A 14887-nucleotide genomic window follows, 5' to 3' on the forward strand; every position below is an offset into this window, starting at 1 on the left:
TTCAGCTCAGGTCATGATCTCAGGGTGGTTAGATCGAGCCCCACATTGGGCTCCACACTCAACACAGAGTCTGCTAAAGATTCTCTCTCTCCCTCTTCCTCTGCTCCTCCCTCCTCACCACCCCCCATGCATGTTCTTTCTCTCTCTCTCTCAAATAAATAAATAAATAAATAATTTTTAAAAACCTAGATAAACAGGTGGTGAATAAGCACATGAAAAGATGCTCACCATCATTAGTCATTAGGGAAATGCAACATTAAATCACTACATACCTACTGAAATGGTTAAAACAAAAACAGTGCTGGCAACCATGCAGAGCAGCTGGAACTCTCATGAATTGCTAGTGGGAATGCAAAAGGGCATAGCCACTTTGGAAAACAGTTTTGCAGTTTCTTATAAAGTTAAACATATACTTACCATTGGACCCAGCAGCTCCCTTCTCTTTATTATCACTCTTTATTCAGGAGAAATAAAAACATATGTTTACACTGAAACCTGTATGTGAACACTTATTGGGACTTTCAACATAATTGCCAAATATGGGAAACAACTCAAATGCCCTTCGACTGAATGTCATAAGCAAACTGCGAGACATTCGAGACATTCATATCACAGAACAATACTTAGCTATAAAAAGGAGCACACAATTGCTACATGGAACAACAGGGATGCATTTCAAATGCATCATGCTAAGTGAAAGAAGCCAGACTCAAAAGGCTACATATTGTATGATTCCGTTTAAATGACATCTGGAAAAGACAAGCTATGGGAACAGAAAACAGGTCAGTGTTGTTGCCAAGGGGGAAAGGGGCTGGGGGAAGCTTTTTGAAATGATGGGAAACAGGACCAGCTACATAATTTGCAGGGCCCAGTGCAAAATGAAAATGCAGAGCCCTTGTTCAGAAATGATTAAGAAATTTAAGACAGTGAGAAGAAAGCATTAAGCCAAGCACAGCACCCTTCTAAACCCAGATCACATGCCCATGAAGCCAGCCCTGGATGGAAATGTTCTACTTATCTATTGTGGTGGCTACACAATGCTATGCATGTGTCAAAACTCACAGAACCATGACTTGAAAGGATGAATGTTACTGTATGTAAATTAAGCCTCAATAAACCTGAGTTAAAAAAAAAAAAAAAAACTGAATTTTGTCATGAGAAAGCCTCATGCTAATGTAGGCTGAGGTTCATCCTACTGAAGGACTGGTCTGTAATCTCCAAAATGCACCTGAGTGTTAGGGAAATACTGAGAGAATATTCCAGAGGGGAGAATGAAGCAGTATGGCATCCAAAGGCAATGTGTATTCATGGGTGGGATGTTGGGCCAAAAAGAGGAAAGACCTGGATGAGACAACTGGTGTAATGTGAACGGAGCTTTGGTTTCTTTCCTGGTGGTGGGAGTGAAGAGTGTCTTGACGGGGGGTGGATTTCAAGACAGTGGAACAGATGTGGTCAAGGCTGACTACTGGGGAGTCTGGGAGAAGGAGACGCAGGAGTTCTATGTCCTGTTCTTACAACTCTTCAAGTTTGATATTATTTCAAAATAATTTTTTTAAGTGCCTCAGAATCAATAGGTCCAACACCAGGCTCATGATCTCTCCCAAACCCCCACCCCTGAATTTTGTTCCTTCCAGTGTCCTTCTCACTTAAGAAATGGCCCTACCTACAACGAGGGAAGTGAGCTGGAGTCTGGAAGGCTCCGCTGGGGCTCTTCTTCTCCTGTGGCCCTGCTCACCTTCCAGCTTCTTCCCTCCTCTTCAGACCTTTCCTGTAGCCAGATCGTCCTTTCCCTGACCCAGCAGCAAATGCCACTTCCTTGGGAAAGACCCATAACTCTTGTGTTAGGCCAGGTCCTGTGCCATACCACCCCATGACACCCTGCCCTCTCTTTCCTTGCGGGGCGGCGGGGGGGGGGGGGGGGTGTTCACAAGCATCTGCAGGATTGACATTTATGTGCTAGGTTCTTCCATCAATGCTTGCCTCCATCAAGAGGCTGGGTCTGGTCCTGCCCACCACTGTTCCAGGCAGTGCTTCACACACGGAAGGAGCTCCATAAATATTTGCTGATGAATGTATGAGGGAGTGAATGAATCTTGGCATGCCTCTTTGGAGGGCCAAATTCTCATCAGAGAACTACTCTGGTGGGCTTCAAGGCAGGGCCAAAGAGAGTGAGCTGGTTGTGAGATCAGAGAGCAGGATAGACTTCTGTAGGTTTGGTTTCCCAACCTTTGCCTCCTAAACTCTAGTTTTCTCTCTTTTAGGTGATCCTAACCCCCTCCTGAGGGATTCCCTTTGTAAGTGTGTTAATTTACCCAGCCCCTCTAATAGTTAACCTTGCCTTGTCCTGGGACCTCTGTTTTTCTTTCTTTCTTTCTTTCTTTTTTTTTGCCTGTCATTCACATGTATATGTGTCTTTTGTAGGAGTTTAACTCTTCCCAGCCAACTACATTTCCCTTCATTTATATATTATTTTAAGATTTTTATTTATTTATTCATGAGAGACACACACACAGAGAGGAAGAAACATAGGCAGAGGAAAAGGCGAGCTCCCCAGGAGGAGCCTGATGCAGGACTCAATCCCAGGACCCCAGGATCACAACCTGAGCAAAAGGCAGTTGCTCAACCTCTGAGCCACCCAGGTGTGCCTACATTTTCCTTTATCAACAAGTTCTCAGTGCCATGTCACAGGGTAAGACTTCAGATGGGAGCCCCTGCTCCAGCTCCCCCTTCCCTTCCAACACCCCCTCATTCTTATACCACAAGGGGCCTGGGGCCCTCCTGCCTCTGGGATCCAAGTCCTGCAAAGCCAGGCTCTATCCACAGCCCCATCACATGTCACTTCTCTTCCCCAGGATACTCCCTAGGGTTGGAGGTATACACACCAGGGAATTCATCCTGGGGAAGTGGCCCAGGAGGTGAAGCCTGCACCAGCCCTGGAAGTAGACTCAGAGCATCCAGGCAGCGAGGTCAAGAAGAGAGTATGGGTTCCCCTTAGCACTCCAGGGAAGGGCATAGCCACAAGAGGACCAGAGGGGGTCAGGGTTGGGACAGGAGCCTAGGCTGCCAGGTCTAAGGGCAGTCCTGCCATTGGCCACCCCTATCCACTCCGTACTGTGGCAGGTTGTGTTCTGGTCTATTTGTTGAGAGGGCTGCCAGGGCATCCATTACTGAAGGTAAGAGGCACAGTGCTGAAACATACATATCTCACTAATTGGTACTGAATGCCGAGGCTTGTTGGAATGAGCAATGAAATCTGGATACAAAGCATTTTTCTTTTTCTTTTTCTTTCTTTCTTTTTTTTTTTTTAGATTTTATTTATTTATTTGTTTGAGAGAGAGAAAGAGCATGTGAGTGAGCAAGCAGGGGGGCAGGGAGGGGTGAAGGGGAAGAGGGAGGGGGACAAGCAGACTCCATGCTGAGCATGGAGCTGATGACAGGCTCAATCCTACAGCCCTGAGATCATGACCTGAGCCAAAATCAAGAGTTAGACACTTAACCGACTGAGCCACCCAGGTGTCTCTAAGAGCACTTTCAAAGGAAGATGCAAACGAATGTTAAAATCACAGGGGCCCAGTCCAACTCCCTTACTTTAAAGAAGAGTAAATTGAGATGCCTATGTGGCTCCATGGGTTGGAAGTCCTACTCTTGATTTCAGCTCAGGTCTTGATCTCAGAGTCATGAGCCCTGCATTTGACTCCACATGCTGGGTGTGGAGCCTACTTAAAACAGAAAGAGAGAGAGAGAGAATGAAAGAAGGAAAAAAAGAGAGAACAGTAAACTGAGCCCTACAAAGGCTCAGCAACTCTCCAAAGTTGAGCGTCTAAATGGCAACGCTAAAACTGGAACCCAAGGCCCAGAACATCCTTTGCCAGGCACCAAAGCACCTAATATCTTCAAATTTGTTCACTCAGGGGCAGCGTCATGCAAGGGTGAAGTGTGGGGGCACCAGGTGCCAGGCTGCCTCTGGAGAGAGGGAGGACCTGCAGACGAATGACTGGATTGTGCTAAATTTGATGTTCTCATCTGTAAAATGGATGTGGTGTGAGTCCCGGATCCATCTGGTTGAAATGCTGGAAGGATTAAAATAAAACCCAGGCAAAGTAGGCAGCACTGTGTCTGGCATACAGAAAGCAGCTAGATAAATGTGAGTCACTGTTGTTTTTTATGTTGGTAAGGAGAATGATATTCACCAAATATTGCTGTATCCACAGGCTTTTGGGAATGAAGGGCTGAATGAGGATTGGGGTTGCTGTCACCACTCTTGGTGTGGGAAGAGTTCTGGAGGCTTCTGAATCTGCACTTCCAATTTCCTCCCGACCATCCTGCTCTGGCAGTTAATTTATACCATCTCTGTTTTCTCTCCCATTAATCTCTCTCCCTCCCCTAATCAGGCTCTCAAACTAGATTCATCTGTTTTACCAGTCTTTTCAAAGAACAAGATTTGGTTTTATTTATACTTTCTAATATGCTTTCATGTTTATTTCATTAATCTCTGCTTTTATCTTTATTAAAATCACTTTCCTTTTTCTTTTCTTTTTTTTTTTAGTTTATTCAATGCTCCTTCTCTAATTTCTTAAGATGATTACGGAGTACCACCCCTTTGTCAGCAGAACCGGCCAGCGGCTCTTTCTTCATTAGTAATGAAGGCATTTAAGGCTATAAATTTCCCTCTGAAAACAGCTTTCACTGTGTTTGTTAGATCCGGGGGCTTATACCCTTTGTAAAAAAAAAAAAAAAAAAAGATGTCTGAACATAAGTAAACTTCAGTCCAGGACTACTAAAAGAGCAATCACAAATTCAAAATTAATGAGATGTATGGCTCATGGGTTAATGCTTGACCGCCTGTCCTCAGAGCTAGTCTTCCTCTCCCTGCCAACCCCAGCCCTGCCCATGAGAGCCCAGGCCTGTACCTTCCCCCCTTGAACATCCACCCTAGCCCCTAACAACCTCCCTGCCTCCAGCTCCTTCTCCACAGGGTGGCTTCTGTGATCTTTCTGGTTCAAAAATGCCGCCTCATTGTTCCTCTTCCTAAACCCCTTCAGTAATTTTCTCACCGCAGGATAGTTTTTGGCATGGCAGATGCAACCCCTTGTGTGAACCCCTGCCCGTCTCTAGCCTTAACCAGGCTTGCTGTCAGCTCCATCCGCCCTTAGCCTTCATCTTCTGGCAGAATCACATGCCCACCTCGCTTCAGAACTTCATCCTTGGGACATCTGGGTGGCTCAGCGGTTGAGCATCTGCCTTTGGCTCAGGGTGTGATCCTGGGATCCGGGATCGAGTCCCACATCCGGCTCCTTGGAGGAAGCCTGCTTCTCCCTCTGCCTGTGTCTCTGCCTCCCCACCCCCCCCCCCACACACACACACCGTGTGTCTCATGAATAAATAAAATCTTAAAAAAAAGAAAAAGAACTTCATCCTTTTGCTCTGCAGTCTCCCTCAGCCTGCTGTGCCCACCACATCTCTCCTGCCAACCCTGTTCTGCAACCATGTCGTCTGGAAGAAGCGCCAGTGGTCCAGGAAGTCTTTCCTGGCTCTCTCCCTGAGGCCTGGCAAAGCGCCACTGGGCTCACACAGCCACCTGGAATTTGCTCTCCCCTGTGTCTTACCACACTGCATTAAAATAATGTTTGCTTGTTTATCCATCACTTTACAGTGAGCCAAAGACAACACTCTCTGTAACCTGGGTCCCCAGCCCCTTGCTCAGTGCCAAATTTGACTGTGTCTGATCAGCATCCCTTGAGCCATTGGCCTTAGGGTTTCCCAGCTGGGTCTCTGGGAAACAAATATGGGCAGTTTGGAGAGTAGATGCTGTTCCCCTTCCTAACCTCAGGCGCTGTCCTTTCAACAGTGAAGGACAGCAGTGGTCCCCTCCAGTCTCCACAAATCCCCAGGTTCTGGGCTCAATGACAAGCAGACTTGCTGGCCTTTCCATTGGGGCAAATGACATTGGTGAAAGGGGTCTGGCAGCTATGGGGCATTTTCCATTTGGCAAGGACATTATATGATGTACCTCATTTAATCCCACAAGGTATTATTCCCCTTTTCCATGACAGGAAACTGAGGCTTACAGCAGTAGTTCTCAAAAACTGTAATAGGCACAAACCACCTGGGAATCTTGTTAAGATGCAAACTCTGGCTCAGTCAGTCTGAGCTTTGGCCTGAGAGTCTGAATTTCTAATAAGTTTCCAGGTGAGCTGATGGTGGGATCTATGGACCTCATTTTAAGTAGCTAGGGCTTAAAGAACTGAGCGGAGGCGACTCCCTTCCTGTCATCCAGCTTCTAGACCAACACTTTTCTTCAGAGATAGAAATGTTCTGTGATCTGCACTAATACAATGGCCACACATGACTCAGGTGACTGAGGACCTGACTTAAATTTTTTTAATTTTATTTTAATTCATTTATTTTTTTAAAAAATTTTTAAACTTTATTTATGATAGTCACAGCGAGAGAGAGAGAGAGAGAGAGAGAGAGAGAGAGAGGCAGAGACATAGGCAGAGGGAGAAGCAGGCTCCATGCACCGGGAGCCCGACGTGGGATTCGATCCCGGGTCTCCAGTATCGCGCCCTGGGCCAAAGGCAGGGGCCAAACCACTGCGCCACCCAGGGATCCCTAATTCATTTAAATGTAAGTAGCTGCATGTGGCTAGCTAGTGGTGGCTACCATACTGGCTCCGTGTAGTTCTAGACAAAGCTGAGGAGAGAAAGGAGTGGACAGCCCAGCCTTCCCCAACATAGTATGGGTGGGGGGGGAACTGTCAGAAGCTCAGCTCTGGGAAGGCTCAGGTCAGCTGGATTTCAGCCCAGACGCAGGAGCCACCCTGAGCTTCCAGTTGGCAGCTGGGGACATGGCAGGGGCTGAAACTGCCCTCTTGGATACTGGGAAGGAAGAAATATACATTATAGCATGCTGTACCTACCTTCATAAAATAAGTTCCCTAGGTGGTACCTGGAGGAAGGGCGAGGAATGCAGTGGAGGTCATTGGCCACCGTGCCAGGCCAAGGCTAGGGGCAAGACTGGTACCAAACACTTGACTCTGTGTCAGGCACTCTTGCAAGCACAGCGCATATTGGTTCATTTTAATCTCCACAGCAACAAATTTCCCTCTATACAGATAAGGCACAGAGAGGTTAAGAAACTTGTTTAAGCTCACATAGCTTGTGAGTGGCAGAGCTGGGGTTCAGAGTTCCGAAGTCTGGTTCCAGAGCCTTTGCTCTTGACTAGATGCTAAGACTGATGAGGAAGGAGGTGGTCAGTCTGGCTTGGGAATGATTGCATTAAGGAATGTCTATGACCTCTAGCATCCTAATGTAGAACCTTCGTCAGGGCTTCCGGGCCCTTACACCATCTGCTCCAGTGAGAAGGCAGGTCCTGGTGAAGATCAGCTGCCAGAATTGAGACCATTATCAGCATCATCAGGGTAGGGAGCCCAAGAGCCCAAGCCAGGGGTCCTGGGCAGGTCCTCTTCTCCCTCTCTTCCACTGCGCTGGCCCCAGCCCTTTTTCTGTCAGACAAGAGAGCACTCCAGCCTCATCTGACTACCTAGAAGTTGCACAAAAGGTCCCAGGGGAGAAAGGCAGATGACTCCGTAAGGCAGTACCCATGGGGTAGAAGATTCCATTTCATACCCATAGGGCACCACAGGACAGAGGTCAGAGAGAGGCTCCCCCCCTGGCCTGACTTGGTTGTGAAGTTCTCAAAAGAACTCAGGCAGCTGCTGGCCCTTTAAATGGAGCCAGCTCCCACTGGGCACTCTTAAAGCTCACTTCATTCATGAATTAAGTCCCTGACATCCCATATCTGTATGATCAATATGTTTGTTTATTAGCAGCAGCTGCTGTGTTTTAGTGAAGGCGGTGGACCCCAGTGAGAGGGCTGCTTGGTAACCACAGACCAGGGCCTGGGACAGGGAGCAGGAAGGCCTCCCGCTGGCGGATGGGAGCTGGGGCTGGATAGGATTTCATGATAATGGTCCTTTAATTGAAATCACTGGTTCAGTAGGACCGTTGGGTAGGGAGCTGTGCTGATGGCTCCTGGCTCAGGACCTCTTCAAGAGGTCCATTAACTGGTGGATGTGCTCCCAGCTGCTGGGCTAGGGGAGCATCAGCAACATGGGGGTGTGGGGGGGCGAGTCTGCACAGGCAGCCAGTCAGCATCAGCTGCTGTGGGCCTTACAGAGGGGGTGAGACCCAGGGTAAGACCTGCCTACTTTGCCTCCCTGGCCTGGTCCCAAACCCGAGCTCAGCCTCATTATCCACCCCCTCCACTCAGAGTTCATTTCACCTCAGTGACTCAGGAACCTCACTCCCAGGCTGACTTATGCTTTTCCAGAAGAGGACTCATCATTTTCCACTTCTGATATCTGTTCTGTTGATGATTCAGGATCCCTGCTTCTTGTGCAATTGTGGTGATGGAGGTCCAGGGAACAATTTCCAAATCACTCCTTCATTGCTTCATTCATGTGCTTGGAAAATATTTAATGAGCAACTTCTATATGTCAAGAACGATGATAAGTTCTGGAAAGACAAAGATAAAAGAATGCATTCTTGCCCTAGAGGGATTTAAAGTCTTGCATGGTAAAATCATGCAAATAATGGCAATATAAGAAATATAACTATATAAGTATATAAGTAGCTTTATTGGGAGAATGTGTGATGTACAGTGTGAGCACAGGAGATGGAACCTCTAAGTCAGGAAGATGGAAACCAGGGAGGTGGCAATTGATCTGAGGGAACCTTCCTAAGCTTTTAAGTTAGCAAATTTCCAGGCCCAGAAGGCTCTTCCTTTTCTTCCAGATCCCCCATTCCAGTCTGGACTAGCAGGTCTCCTCTACACCCCATAATATGCACTGTGAACCACAGCTTGGCAGGCTATGCAGTGCTTCTCAACTGGGGGCAATTTGCCCTCAAGAGGCATTCAGCAATGTCTGGAAGCATGTGTGGTTTCACAACTAGGAGGGTGGGAAGGGGGTAAGTACCACCAGCATCTAGTGGGTAGGTACTATAGTACACAGGATAGTATCCCACAACAAAGAATTACCTGGTCCAACATGTCAACAATGCCAAGGTTGAGAAACCCTGAGCTATGAAGATGTATTTATATTTGATTCTGCGTGAGACATAAACACAAGGACTTTTACAATTTCTGCTTTCTCCATCCATCCATCCATCCATCCATCCATCCATCCATCCATTTCCATACCTACTTCCAACATGCAAACAACCCTTCCAAAGGCTAGTCTTGCTGCCTATTGCACCATTGACATTGCTATCTTGATCTTTGGGATCTGATGTTGGTTACCATCTTCTATGACAAGACCCTGACTATTTCCACTTCAACCCCCAAATCCTCTAAACTTGGGACTGCCCTCCTGAAAGTTGTTCCCACTAGGGAACATTTCACATTTCCCTAGCCATGCATTACCTCTGCTCCCACCCTTGCTCTGCTTCCTCCCCCTCATATTCAGCATGAAGTGTGGGCATGTGGCTAAGAGCACCACTCCCATGTCTGTCACCAGAATCCCATTCTTTCAAAGATCTTGCTTCAGCCCTATAATTTGTTTGGATATGGACACAGGTGATCTTAGCACATAGAAAAATGTCAGGTGAATAGGTGTCACCAAATTATCACATTTATCAGCACCTGACTTATCAGCACTTGACCCAATGATACGCCTACACCCCAAAATTTTGAGTCGCCTCTTATATCTATCTCATTAAAATGCCATGATGTCAAAGAGGCTGAGAGATCCCATCTTCCTGATTTTTTTCTTTTTTCTGTACAGGATGCTCAACCGAGAATCCCAGGTAACCAACTCACTGTCCACTGACCAAATTCTAGGAGGTTATAGAAAAGGTCAACTGTTACCTTTAAACTTTCTAAACCAAAGATGACGAAGAGCCACCTGCAATAAATTGATGGTAGCTACCTAGAACAATGTGTTGGGAAGGATTCTGGGGCAGTGGGAAGCCAAAGTGAGTCCTTTTGGAGGGGGTATTTGGAGTTCTCAGTCATTTCTTCCTCCACTCTTTAACATAATTCAGCTTTGATCCCACAACTCACCTCTATTTCAATGAGACAGCTGGCCCTAAGTCTCTGCTATTATAAAAATTCTAGAACCTTAACTATTTGAGGCCAAGTTTCAAGGAGAGCCAAAATTAATTAGCAATATTTTGTGTGCACAGAAGTGGGAGGAATAGAGGCCCCTGTATTAAATGTTTGCCATTCCGATACATTCTTCATGCTATTTTATTAGTGGGAGGGACTACAGTTTATGGTCAGTGTTTGGGTCTTCATGAGAGACCCAAACCAGTAGTGAGATTGATTATGTCTTAAATGAAGCTGACAATGCATTTCATTGATTTTCACCCATGAGCATGTACACAGGATCTGTTTGGTGATATAATTAGAAAATAAAACTGTGTTCAGTCTGCACATTTCAATGACCCACTCATTGGAGAGGCACCAAATCTATGACTTTGTTTCCCTGAATGTCAATATGCACATACTTTAGAATATCCCAATAATCAGGGATTTTGAAAGTCCCAAAGGATTAAATCAGACACTTATCCAATGTTTGAATATACTTTCCAATAGTTCTGCCAAGTTGCCCTAGCTTTCATTTGAAGAAATTCACAGATGAGGACTCACAGCCTTCTGCCCAGTACAGCCCATTTGGACTGGGCTCAACCAGAAACTCTGGCTGGTTAAACATCTTCCTTAAAAGGAACAAAATCTATAGACCTATACTTTCTATCATTCAGCCCACTTCTCCACCCTTGAGGACCCTCAGAATAATCCAGTCTTCTCAAACATTCCTTCTGCCATCTTATGATGAGATAGATCCTAGAGACTAGGGATCACCAACCTATAAGCCCAAGGGCCAAATCTGGCCCTCCATCTGTTTTTATAAAGTTTTGTTGAAACATGGCCACACTCTTTCATTTATGCATCATCTACAGATGCTTTCACACATCAACAGCAGAATCGAGTAGCTGTGACCCAGACCAGACGACATGCAAAACCTAAAATATTTACTATCTGGCCCTTACATAAATATTTGCCAGCCCCGGATGTAGATTATAACTTCTTTAGCATGTGTGGAACAAACTAGCTCTTGCTAGAGATCATCATCCTAGGCAAGACTGTAAGTCTTTTCAATTTTACCCTCCTGATTATCCTCCTCTTAACAGCTTCCTTTAATTTATGTGCATTTTTAAAAAGAGCAGTCCCAGAACCATGCCCCTGCAGGGGCTGACCAAGGCTGGTATCCTTGAGTTTTCTTAATAGCAAGCCTTCTTTCTGGAAGATTACATTTGCTTCTTCATGGTCAACAGTCACTGCTGCTTTACGAGCTGTCCCCTGTTGACAACAAAATCACACCACCATTACTAGCTAACATGTACTGAGCACTTGCTATAAACCAGGCCAGTGATAAGTATTTATTTTATATCATTGCTTTGATTGTTTCCATCCAGCTACCTTACAAGGGAGACTCTATCATTATCCTCATTTTATAAATGAAGAAATTGAGGTCTCGACAAAGTTAAGTAAATAGCCAAGGTCACACATTCTCAAATGACAAAGCTAGACTTCAAACTCAGGTTCCACTGACTCCCAAGCTCCTCTTATAAGAATGGCTTTCCCCTTCCCAGGGGCTGGGACTTTGTTGGGTGGCATTTGGCTGTGGTGCCCAGGAAAGTAAACCTTGACTTTAATTTGACAATTTAGCTCACTTGCATTCATTCATGCATTCAATCATTTATTCAAGGAATGGCCCATTGAGCAACTACACATGCCAGGCTTGCTTTAGGTGCTGGGATAATGGCAGTGAACAAAATAAACAAAATTCACTGCCCTTGTGGAGTTCACCTTCCAGTGAGGTAGAGAGGAGGAGAGGCACAAATAAGATAAATGATAAAAACATATATCATAAGATGGTAAGTGCTATTAAAAAAATCAAGCAAGGAAGGACTAGCTTGCTGTAGTGAGCAGGGTTACAAGGCTAAGGAGGGTGGTCAGAACAGCCTTGGTGTGAAGGGAACCTCTAGGTGGTGAAGGGTTGAACTGTGTGGGCATGTGAAGGAAGAGACTTCCAAACAGAGAAAGAGCAGTTGCAAAGACCCTGAGGCAGGAATGTAGCTAGCATAGTCCAGAAGTGGCAAAGAGACCAGGTGGCAGGAGCAGGGCCAAGGGGATTGTAGTAAGAGGTAAAGTACAACAAGCTCAATGTTTAACTAACCCTCCCCAATTGCATGTATTAAATCCTAATCCCCAATGTGATGGTACTTGCCTTCAGAAGGTGATTAGGTTATGAGGGGGAGCCCTTGTGAATGGGATGAGCCTCCTGATAAAAAAGACCCCAGAGAGGTACTTCATCCATTCCACTACGTGAACACACAGACAGAGGACAGCCATCTATGAACCAGGAAATGAGTCCTCTCCAGACACCCAACCTGCCAATATCTCCACCTTGGGCTTTCCAAGCCCCCAGAATTGTGAGAAATAAATGTCTGTTGTTTTTATGACCCACGTAGACTATGATATTTTATTCTCACAGTGAGAGTGGACTGAGATAGTGAGAGAGATAGGAAGGGACCAGAGCCCATGGAGCTTGAGGCTGCTGCAAAGCTTAAGGGCTGCATTTTGCAAGTTGAGAAGATAAGCCCCTGAAGGGATCTGAGCAGAGGCGGGACATCAGCTGGCTTATTGCTTTAAATGGCTCCCTCCTGCTGCTGGTTTACAATGGACTTTGGCAACAAGAGTGGAAGCAGACAGAGCCATCAGGAACCTACTGAAACACTCCAGAAAGCAGGTGGTCGTGGTGTGGACTGGGCAGCGGAGGGGCATGGATGGGGGTCATCTCCGTAGATGTGGGGAGAGGCAGTGCCAATAGGAATTCCTCATGGATAAAGGATGTGGCATGTGAGAGGAAGAGGGGAATCAAGGATGCCATCCAAATGTCTGGCCTGAGCAGCTGGAAGGAAGGAGTTGCCTTTAACGGAAATGGGAGAAAGCTGCATGGGGGCATTTCTGGAGGGGGTGATCAGGAGTCAAGTCTGGAGACATTCAGTGTGGGATGCCCATTACACATCCAAGTGGGGGTGCTGAGTAACTCCCAGAAGTTCAGGGAGGATCTTCTGGTTCATTCAACCCTTCATTTATTCACAGCTGTTCATTGAGTGTCTACTTCAGTTCAGCTAGTTGCAAGGGCATCAAAACGTTTCTGGAGGAAAAATACATTTGTACTTGTATTTAAATCAATACTAAATGGCACATCCTACTATCCTAGACTGTTAACAGCTAATGCTCCTCCATTGGCAGCCCCAGCACACTCTCTACACACACATACACACACACATGTGTGCACGCGAGTGCGAGCTGATACACACACACACATACATACACAGGTGCACAGACCACAAAAGGATGGAGCTTCTGCATAGGAAATTTGGGGTGCAGAGACGGGGGGAAAGATGAGGTAGACACATCCTGGATGGAGGCAGAGAGAGCTCTCTTAGAGCTCACCGCTTCTGCCCTGCTGTGCTGGACACTCAGCTCCTGCAACTGAGAAGTGTCCTCACCCGCCTCCAGGTCCTTCTGCTCACTCATCTGGCCTGGCCACCTTCTCTAAGGGGAGTGGCCTATCTGGCACTGCTGTCCAAGGAAGCTGTGTGGCCTCCTTCCAGCACGGCAGTCGGGGAAGATCCCTGTGGTCTCACATGATATCTTTCTTTTTTCTTTTCTTTTCTTTTCTTTTCCTTTTTTTTTTTTTTCTTCCCTTTACCCAGCTTAATTATGGCTTCTGGCAGAGAGGGCTCAGCTGGTGCAGAAATCGTACTCCAAACTCGCTGGCACAAAGGTTCCAGCCAGACAGACCTGAGGAGGCTTTTCTCTTGGACTTAGGCTGGGAGATGGAGACTTTTTAATTAGAAGTTGTTATTAATGGAAAATGCTGCAAATTAAAACTAGGCCTCCTCCCTCTCCCTCCTTCCTTCCCCACTATATTTATCTCTGATCTCAATTAGAAAGTTCAGGGACTCTCTGCCGAATAGAATTTGTGGAGATGAAAGCTGCTGGAGACACCATGGGGAGGGGAAGACGTGGGAGCTGAACGTGGGAGTGGGAACTGAAGGGGAAGGGGTTAGCTGAGACTGGATCGGGGGTGAGGGGAAGGGGAGAATAAAGATGAGAATTGGAGGGGAAGGGGTTAGCTGAGACTGGGTGGAAGGTAAGGGGTGAGGGGTGTGAAGGAGGAGCTCAGAGGTAGGAATTGGAGGGGAAAGGAGTTAGCTAAAACATGGTGGGTGGTGAGGAGTAGGGGGTGGGGTGGGGGAGCATGGAGGTGGGAAACAAGAGCCCCAGGGGGTTAGGTGGGATAGGGTGGGGGTGGGAGGGGGCAGCATGGGCGTGGGAATCAGAGAGGGGGCGGTTAGCTGGTTAGCTCAGGCAGGGCGGGGCCCTGGACCCCCCCCAACCCCTCCCCACACCCCCGACGGAAAGCTCCTCCCGCCCTCCAGAGTAGATCCTGGAACTGCCCCAGAAAAGGCCTCCTCAGCTTTTTCTGTCCCTAGCGCTGCTGACAAATATCTCCTCCACTTCTTGGCGAGGGAGTAACGAGTCACCAACACACCCATGAGACATCAGGGTGGCTTTGCTCTGGAGGGCTGTGTTCAGCAACAGTTGGTGACACCTTCAATTGGGGCTGGTTTATACATTTTCCAAAACTTTCAAATAGAAAATGGCCTGATTTTTCCAAGTGCAAAGATAGCACATGATTGTTACTTTTAAAATTTCCAATATTACAGATAAAGTTAAAGTGGAAAAAACAAAAGTATTTGAAATCTTGCCACCTAAAAGGAGCTATACTGCTCATAGTTTTGGTGAA

At 46.6% G+C, this 14887-nt stretch overlaps 1 long non-coding RNA gene across 2 annotated transcripts in view; it reads right to left on the reverse strand.

Moving 5' to 3' along the window:
* Positions 1 to 7051: 7051 nt before the first annotated feature.
* LOC140617635 (uncharacterized) overlaps positions 7052 to 14887 on the reverse strand; it is a 71588-nt gene continuing 63752 nt past the window's right edge. For both annotated transcript variants that reach the window (XR_012017819.1, XR_012017818.1), the window contains exon 2: positions 7052 to 8516. This is a non-coding gene — a long non-coding RNA (uncharacterized lncRNA). The remainder of the gene's footprint in view (positions 8517 to 14887) is intronic.

This window comes from Canis lupus, chromosome 2 (genome assembly GCF_048164855.1).
Source record: "Canis lupus baileyi chromosome 2, mCanLup2.hap1, whole genome shotgun sequence".
In the NCBI taxonomy this organism is placed as follows: Eukaryota; Metazoa; Chordata; class Mammalia; order Carnivora; family Canidae; genus Canis; species Canis lupus.